This window comes from Papaver somniferum, unplaced genomic scaffold (genome assembly GCF_003573695.1).
Source record: "Papaver somniferum cultivar HN1 unplaced genomic scaffold, ASM357369v1 unplaced-scaffold_131, whole genome shotgun sequence".
Taxonomy (NCBI): Eukaryota; Viridiplantae; Streptophyta; class Magnoliopsida; order Ranunculales; family Papaveraceae; genus Papaver; species Papaver somniferum.
Window position 1 is genome coordinate 3,856,467 of NW_020622270.1, and position 10,099 is coordinate 3,866,565.

At 36.5% G+C, this 10,099-nt stretch overlaps 1 pseudogene; it reads left to right on the plus strand.

Moving 5' to 3' along the window:
- The first annotated feature begins 4,849 nt into the window (after window positions 1-4,849).
- Window positions 4,850-7,006, plus strand: LOC113332437 (annotated as a pseudogene).
- Window positions 7,007-10,099: the final 3,093 nt, after the last annotated feature.

The window sequence follows — 10,099 nt, forward strand, 5'->3', positions numbered from 1 at the left end:
TTCAGTCTCTCAATTCTTCTATTTATTAGTCGGTCAATAGTGAAGAACGATCTAGATAGAGATTGAAAGAACTATTTAGGGAAATATATGGTCGGCGGACAAAGCCTATAAATAGGCACCCGACGGGATCATTTGTAATAAATCAAAAATCTCAAGTGAGTAAACAAGCTAGTGAGAGTGAGAGCTAATAAGAAGTCAAGTGACTGCTAGTGTATACAGTGAGCCAAAGTGCTACACTAAATTCCCCTGGTAACATTTTCACCTTTCAATTAATTAAAGCCTCATTTTTCAATTAACCAACTTCTTTTTCTAAAATCATTTATCATACATCCATCACATTTCCGCATTGCGCCAACAGTTTGCCACCCCGCCGAAATCTCCAGGGAATTAAAGCTTCTAAGAAGGCAGCAACAGCTTAAGGTTGGCCTCATTCTCGTAGTATTAACACGCGTTTGGGTGGTAAGTAGTAGCGGTAGGGGTATTATATGGAACCAAAATGTAGTGAAAAACTACATGTTTATTTTGGTAAAAAAAAAGGTTTATTTTGTTTAAAAAAAAAATGTTTGGAAAAATCAAATTGTTACTCGCTCAACGAGCGTATTTGCATTTTGTTGGTTTACCAGACACGGAATCCAAAAGAAAGATATTTTCTACTGTACCAGACACATTCACTCAAGACGGCTAATTTGTTTCAAAACCCCCTTGGTGTGTAGTCTACCAGGCAACGGATTCTGAAAAAGGAATCCAATATTATTTCAGTTTTAAAGTAGATTTTGGTGAACTGTTAATGTGTAACAGGCCACATGGTAATGTTGGTAAAACATAGTAATCGAGGAAATCAAACGGAGCAAAACAGTGTTTCAGGTTAATTTCGTGGAATGCGATGCACTGTAAGTTTACTCTTTTTGTACCTTAGCACTCAGTGCAAATCAAGGGTCAATAACGTAAGTGCAGGTTAAATGCGTGAGACTGGATTATCTAAGTGCGAGGTTAAGATGCAATCAGCCAATTGAAAAAATCTGTAGGACCTCAGTAGTTGAGGAAATCCAGCGGTTTAAAATGCAGTATCAAGTTAAGATTTTGGGACGCTGCGCTCCATGGAATCCAACGGTTGAAAACGTAAACGCAGGATAAATCAGTGGTACTGTCATATTGTAATATTTGTTATGAGGAAAGTTGTTATTTTACTTTCCGATCTGCTCTTCACCTCAGTTTTGCTAGAGACAGAGAGAACGGTGCAAAACAGTGCTGCAGGTTAAATGCGTGAGACTGTTCGTATCTAAGTCTATCATTCGTTTAGAAATTTTGTTATAAACTTTCTTGCTCTGCTCTCCTCCTCTCCTCTCTGAATTTGTATTGTGGTTTCAATCGTGGTTTGGTTTTGGCTCTGAGTGAGAGAGAGAGAAAAAAAATTTTACACGGATTGAGAGAGGAGATATAGAGGTTTGGGAAGGTAAAGTGAAGCTGTAAAAGAATTTAACAAAGGTATTAAGATTTCCGTTCTTCTATAGATTAGTAGTTTAATAGTAGGCTGTTTAATGTTCATAGAAATAATAGTAGATGCACTATGGATGTTTAATGTACTATCGTGTTTCGTTTCTTTACTCTGTAATATAGCAAAGTATGAGAAATAGAGTTATGGGTTAATTTTTATGGTTTAAAATGAAAGCTTAAGTGTAAATCTCACAATCTTCTGCTTCTTCTCCTGCTTTTATGTTTTTCAAATTGTTTGTGTTTGAAGGAGGGTTTTCTGTTCTGCCTTTATGTTTTGAAAAGGAGAGTCGAGGGTATAGTTTTCTCAGATTTTTTTAATTTTTTTTCCTCTTCTTCTTCTGTGTTTGAAGCGCTACCAGCTTATGAGTACTGGAATTTCTTCTGTATTGTTAATCCAAGGGTCTTTTTCTGTTTTTTTTTTTCTTTAAAGTAATACTACGAGAGAAAGGGTCGTCTATTTCTCGGATTCAAAAAACAAAAAAACCCTATAATGAAAATCTCACTTATGCTAGTATGTATTGTTTATCAGATTATTTACTTCTTTGATTAGGTAACTTAGTAGTAAATTAAATTAGGAAGTATTTTTCAAGTAGATCTGATTTTACTCCGCTCCTTTTGTGTTTGTACTAGTTTAATGTAGACAAAAAAATGGGTTAGATAGAAAAAGAGAATAAAGATTTTGGATTTAGGGTTAGTTGTATAACTTTTTGGGTTTTTTGTTATCCTCAAGTGTTTTCTGGAAATTAACTGTTTATTAACTTCCTGTTTAATTCATTTTTGAATTTGTTATGTTAATGGTGAGTTTTGTAGAAATAGATTTTAAAATTTCTAGAACTGATCTCCACTTAATGAGATTTTCTAGAAAAGCTTTAAGGTCAGAGATGGTGATGCAGTTTCTTTCCTATTTCTTCCTCCTGGCGTATTTGGCTTACTTTTTGAAGCTGTATGTGGGGCGGATTGGGCTTCAGAGGACGATTGTGTTGGGTCCGCTGTCTGCTTACCTTAGTCTATCATTAAGGTTTTATATCTTAGGACCCGGTATTGAATATTTGTTCGGCACAAGATTATCAACTCAGAAGAGGATTAACAAGTACTTCATCAAAGCCGTGATTTTCTTCATAAACCACGGGCCTGACTGGTTATTATATGTGGCTCTGGCTGTTATAATGACACCCTTGTGTTTAATTGCCGGCTACAGGGATCGTGATTTAACTGGATTATCGAAAAGTGCAACAGAAAGGTTGCTTTATGTTTTGCTGACAGAGCTGTTCTGGAAAACTGAGACCAGCGCTGCGAACATGATATGCATACTGGGTTCGATTATTATATGCATTTAGGCGTTGATGGTGGAGCTCAGAAATACTCTTTTGCGTGCTCGAGCTGCGGCACCAAGTGTCGCAAGTGTTACTGTCAGGGCTATAACTGCTGGAGATGAAGCCGACGCATGATTACACTTTTCTACATAATCTTCTCCAGAATCTTTTATTAGAAGACTTATGTCTGTTATTTATTATTAAGTATTCAAATTATCTAATTTAAATTATGGTTTATTATGCAAGGATATGGATATTATTAAGTATTCTAATTATATATAAGGATTACTTAAATTATGGTTTATTATTAAGTATTCTGTTTACTTTAATTATGTTATATGTGATTTTGTTTGTTTCAATTCCTTCTATCAAAGGTTCTGGTTAAGTTATTTTTTAAAATTCTATACAGATTTTTCATTATTTAGCCCTTGTTCTTAGTGCTGCTATACTAGCTGGTAGAGTTCCTGTATCAACAACAAGAGAAATCAATCTTGAATCCAATTCTTTCGCCAATTTAATTTGTTATTTCTCTCGATTTGGGTTTTATCTCCCATAAGTATACGCATGGTGGAGGAGACGGTATAACTAGATGCATAATTTGTGTTGATTCGATGGGGCTTGAGTTGATTAAGGTGCTGCTGTTCATGGGTATGTGCTGGGTTTAAGTTACAGTGAGAGGAATTGGAGAATTGAACCCAAGAAAGTGGCAGAGATGTGTTATAAATTAGGGTTCTACAGAGATCTGAAGAAGTTAGGTTTGATCAATTTGAGTTGAGAAGGATGAACTGCTGCTGATAATTAGGTCAAGGAAATTGAGGAATTGGTTGGAGACTTGGAAGATGGTGGAAACTGTTATTGGTGGTTGTGCTGGAGGGTTTGAGTCAAGAAATGGAGTTTCAAAGCTTGTACAGATGGAGAAGACATGGGTTGCTCTCAGATTTAAAATGGTGGTGCTGTTGTTATGGGTTCAGTTGAAGCTGCTGCAAGCCATGGTCTTGATACAAGAGTTAAGAGGTGCACAACAGAATTTGCTGGAGTTTGAATGAATTAGTATGGCAGTGACAGTGTTTGGGTTACTGCTTCATGGGTTAATTGGTGGTATGTGATACAGAGAATCTGGTGGAGAGTTTGTAGTTAGTTTAGTACGATTTAGCAAAGAGGAATTGTGATAGTTTAGTATTGTTCTCTAGTGAAAGAGGTATTGGACACAATGTGGCTGATGGTTAGTGATAATACTTTTTAGTTCGATGTAAATTGAGAAGATTCATTTCTTAGTGTTGCAGTTGCTGCGTTCTTGTAGATCCCCAAAAGATTTGGGGATGAAAGAATTACTCACTCATTGCCTGGAAGTAACGATGCACTGCTATAGCATAGGATTTATGATATTTTTGTTACACTCAAATTTTACCATAGATTCGTTCGATGCTTTTGTGATTTTATAGAACTCTTGATAGTTCTTGATATTTTGTGTGCTTTTAGTTGTTGTAAATTTGTTTGGTCTTTTGGTATTCTTTGGACTACTTTGAGCTAAATTTTCATGTTAATGTTGATGATTACTTTTGATGAAACTGCTGAGGGTGATGCTGCAGGAGTTTGTTATAATGGAGCAATATGAAGTGCTGGAACAGATTGGACAGGGGCTTTTGGTTCTGCACTTCTTGTGAGGCATAAGCATGAAAAGAAGAAGTAAGGACTAGCCTTGAAGTTTCATTGATGTGTTACTGTCCTAGCTATTGTTGTTACCAGATCTTCAGGTCCTGTTTTTGGACACATGTGAAGGTGCGAAGAAAAGAAGGAAAACGAACTTCTGGAACGCCTTTTATTATGTTGACATCAACATACCATCGCTTATGATTTTATCACCTTGAACTGTTAGCAATTTAAGGACCATGGAGGGATATTTCATCCATTGAGTTTTTAATCATCAGTTTTAGTAACCGGTCTTTAATCATCAATTCTTTTTTTTGTTGACGTCTTTACAGGGACAATGCAGACATTATATTCAAGGCACATAGAGCTCTTTCTAACTGGGGGATATAAAAATGGAAGCTGGGCACAAAGAGATTGAATCCTCCCAAATCAGGACACACACTAATGGAGCTAATGGGGCCATTTCTGACATTAAGTACCTAAAAGACCGAGCAACTACCGGTAAATATAAACCTGAAAACTGAAATCATACCTTAAACTTCTTCAACCATGCATGTAAACTGGTACTGGAGTTAGCATGTGATCAAGTTTTGTTTTCTTATACTATAGTATTATTCTATTGTTTTCTAACTTCAACTTTCAAGTTTGAAGTTGGTATTGATCTTTGAATCCCGAATTTCTCCAGATCCACGTCATTGTTCATTTTCTTCTAAATTTGGACAAAGTTGGTTACAATCTGGCTTCGGCTTTTTTTTTTTTTTTTTTTTTTTTTTTCTAGTTTAAGTATTTTTCCACAACATAAAGGCATGATCTCCTAGTTATTACATAAAGAATTAATTGGATTTTTATCAAGAAACCTGACATATTCTCGGATGTATTGGTTCATGTGGGTATGTTGACTTGGAAGACCATGCATTTGCAATAAGCTTACAGAGGCGCATTTTACATTGGAGCAAAACTTGAACTGAGACAAGGGTTCTAGATGGTACTTGCAGTTGCTGGATCTGGGTGCTGCATAGGAAGGAGTCCTTTATTTATTTTTTGTAAATCATAATGGGAATGAGTCAATGGATTGCATTTGATCCTTAGAGGTGCTAAGTTTAGGCTCACATTGCGTTCATGACAAAAGCATAGTAGACATTATTAGGTTAATCACATCTCAACTGTCTTAATATCCTGCATGCTAAAGATAATCTAATAGAAAAAACCCACTACTGTAATTATTCTTAATGATGTTTGGTTGCTGTTTGCACAGCTTAATGACTCGCTAACTGAATATTATTCCCATTGTCCAGAGCAATAATTTTTGGAGTTATCCCAAGCTTACTTTCCATATGAGAATTTGATTGTTGGCTTTCGGCTAGAGTGTTATTAGTTTCCTACTGTAGTATATTACTGTTAATGGTATGAATGAAGACAAATTTTACTGAACTCTGCCTCGATAATAAACTAACAAAAACTTGTGCCATCCTTTCATTTATTGTAAGTTTGTAATATGTAAGAATGATGGCTTTGCTTCCCAAGTCCTTATGCAGACCTGTTTTGGCAGGCGTTCATACTTTTTAGCACTAGCACGGTCGATCGCTGAAGAAAATTAACTTGTTTTTAGGCCCAACTACAACTCTGGCAAGGTATCAACCCTGTCATTCTTGGAGATTATACCTGCAACAAAAGCAATTGCTTCATTTAAGCTGCCCACTACAATTCTGGCAAGGTACCAAGTTAAATTTCTTAAATAAAATTGCGTGCGCAAAATCTATTTGTGATAGTTATTATCTGATATACTACATCTGCCATGTATTTTTGTTCTGCTGTATGCAGAGGTATAATACTTCCATGATCATGCGACCGTCACATCAGCTGTTGGCCTGAACCAGACCCATACAGTTGATGTTATAGCAACAGTGGGTTTTCATAGCTTCAATTTTGGTGCATAGGCTGGTTTTAACTTTGAAAAACTACAATGCTAATTAGTCATGAGTAATCCATACTATAAAGCTTCAATTATTTTGTAAGTCTTCCAACTTCAAGCAACCATAACAAATACGGTTTTGGTTATTGGATTATGGGAATGTTTTACTCTGTAGCACTTTGCATGACCCTTTCTTTGGTTTTTATTTTTAGGTCTGATAAGGGACATACTATAACTGCCTCATATGTGCCGTCTTGATACTTTGAAGAGGACTTCTGGTGTGGCAGAGGTCTGCAGGAAGTTCTCCACTAATGAGAACACCATCATAGTAGGAGGTTTGTATGCAGTTGATCCATTAACATCTGCAAAGTACAGGCTCAGCGACCGGGGGAAGTTTGCTGCTCTCATGCAACACGAGCTCAAAGTCAAGTCCTCTTGACACTCTCTGGTGATTTTGAAACTAAGGCCTTGGATAAGGCTCCCAGGTTCAGATTGTCCCTTGCTCTCAAGCCTTGAGTGATCGTCTTCTGAATATTAGTTTTCTGGAAGTGATCTTACGCTGCTGGGATTTGTTGACCTTCTCTATTGTTTGTGATCTATTATGAATACTGATTTAATGTAAAGAAGTGAATTCCATTTTGAGGAAGAAAATTTATATATAAAAATTCATATTGGATATATTGTGATTTTTTTTTTTTAAATCTCGAAATATTTTGACAACGATTTATCAGTGTTGTTGAGACAACATCTTACAATGGAAAGAAGCTGTTGTTATTGGGTCATGTATAACAGCGTTTCTTGCAATGGAGAATAGCTGTTGTCGAAGCCATGAAACTTTCAACAACCCCCCATCCAACAACGTCTGGAAAAACAATGTTATACAGTTTCGACAACGGTTACTCCGTGTTGTCAAAGGACGCTTTTCTTGTAGTGGCGATCAAGCTCTACTGTTTTGGTTTCATAGTAAAGAAGTCCAGAATATAGTAAGCAAGAGAAATAGATACCACTTCAGATCTAAATGTGGCATTCTAAAAGCTCATTGAATACCTGCACAATTTTTATGAGCTGTTTGAAAACAAAGAGGAAAAGAACTAATACCAAGAACATAGGGAGACTTGCCCAATGCTTTAGACTTGTTGAGACTTCAATTCAAACATAAGGAACTATCAAGAGCCATTACATGGTTCAAGAGATCGTTAGCAAGTTTCTAATTTTTTACAGGAGTTACAAAAAGTTTCACCCAAGAAAAAAAATTTTGCGGAGTATCTGTTGGATAAATATCCACCATCTGCCATTCAACCTAGAGTGGGACTAAAGTAACCTCCCTGTAAGAAAAGAGTGAAACAAATTAGAATATCTCCAACAATATGAGAGAAATCACAAGAGCAACTTGGGTCAAAGAAGAACTCAATCCAAATTTTACGAGAACTGAAACCTGGGAGTATTATGACTGTCTCTCTATTTAAGAAACACAGTAGATCCTATCTAGACCCGTGTTGGAGGTGAACCTACATGCTTTATCGTGTGAAACCATGCGGTGCAGAGGGGTTCAAAACCATGTATGGCAAAAAATAAGAGGTTTATAATTATTTATCAGCTTTAACAGGCAGGAAGTTTAACCAAATCAACGATAACTGGGAAGGTCAGACTTTACCATCGTAACCACACATGCATTGAAGGAACCCTTTTGACTTGGCTAAAAGTAAAAATAAAGTATTGAAGCAACCCTATCCCAATCACTCCTGATTACAGTTCCAGAGTTTTAACTTCGTTGTATTGATGGTTAAAGGTTATCTAACCAACATATAGCAGTTCAGTTCCAATCTCCAACCAAGCAAGACAGGTACAGGTTATACATATAAACTTGCTAAGCAGGAATGCTAGAAGTAATAAGCAAAAAAGTACAACTCATAAAAAATAATGGAATCTAACCTGAATGCATCTTCAAGCTCTTTGTTTAGGATCCACTTTCAAACCTTTGAAAAAGGCACCAGCTGCATCATCAAGCCTCTGCAGCAAATGCAACACAGATTATCAAAAAAAGGATTTCCTTGCAATACAAACAAGACTAAGGAAAAATTGGCGGATATGTACATTTAGAGGTTTGAGTGTTACGCCTGCCTTATAAAACGCCTTGGGCCAGTCTGGCCTTTCCCACACACATTGAGTAACATCTTCCAAAGCAAGATCTCCTTTATTTAAAAAGAGCATAGCACAAACTCCTGTTGGGTACGACCATCACTGCATCATGGTTCATAGTCGAGGGCCTGAAAAACAAACCACTAGAGAGATCAACTCATTTTGGGGAAAAAGAACAAATGACAGTTTGAAATACAGTTTAAGAGCGAAAATATCTTTAAAATTAATTTCCATGCTTGAGAAAATGCGAAGACAACATGGAAACTGTGGATATAGGTGGTGTCCCATTCTAAGTCTACTGCAACAGTAACATGTGCCTGCATAACAATTACACCAAGTAACTATTTTAAAACATCAAAAACAGCTGAGATGAACAGTTAAGTTTCAGATGAGAATGGGCCTAGGTGATGAAGATGTAAGAGGAACAGGGAAGCGTTCTCTCTTGTGAAAAACTGTGTGGTTGGGACTTAAAAATGCCCAGGTTCTGAAACTTGAACGTCAATTTTGAAATAAGTAGAAGGGGAACTGCATTGAAATAAAATCTACGTACCGACAAAAGAAAAAATGAAGGCTTGAACACGATTTCTTTCCTAGATCATGGTTTGACAGAGGCACATTACTAGTATAAACGCAGATATTCCCGGATATTCCCCAATGATCCAAATTGTACCACATATAGTGTGGATGCTTAAACATCAATACATACGTGGAAGGTGTAAGGGTTCTTATTTCACCTTCCACTTAATAGCTATCAATTAAATTAAATTTCATTTATACACTTTGCCTTATAGCGTTTTTGGTTAAGAAAAAGATACCTGTGAGTACCAATATACTGCCAGACAATACTCCTTATGGTATGCAATTGTGCCCTTGATTTTGCCTCAAGAGGACTCTCCTTTACTTTACTAGTATACTGTAAATCAATACATTCACCTGAAACGTTTCTATAAACATACATGTATTAGCTCCACTGCATGACAGTTGAATCCGGCTAAACACAAACAAAAAATACAAATAAATAAATGCTTGTCACATGGTTTATCAAATTAATAAAAAACGGTCTCCATAATTGATGGATAATCATTTCCCCTGAACATGCAAGGATGAGTATTATCTTCTACTTAGTCTTTACTTTTGTTTGCTACGAACACCGACTGATGGAACAAGAGAAAGCTAGCTAGACTGTGGTGTAGAGTTGTAAGTGTTGATGGGATCTGAATAGCCTTAAATTATAATACCCCAAAGTCCCAGACCAAATGCCTTAAATTCTACCACAAACTCTCTTGTTGGTATGCTCTGCTGACGTGAAACCTCATTGTTGACATGGTAATGCTGATGTGGCACCGGTGTCGTGGTTCTTTGCTGCTGATGTATCGACAGATTGATAACGTGGCACTCATAAGATGTGGCACCTCCTAGCTTGATTTGGATCTATGCACATGGGATTCTATGTATAATTAGAAGAGCATATTAGGCCCTAGTAATCCCATTTCTAGTGCAAGATATTAGGGTACAAATAAGTTTCCAACCGAGCTGCATTCTCTAAAGAAAGCTGCTTAAAGTTCATTCCTTCCAAAGAAAAATTAACATC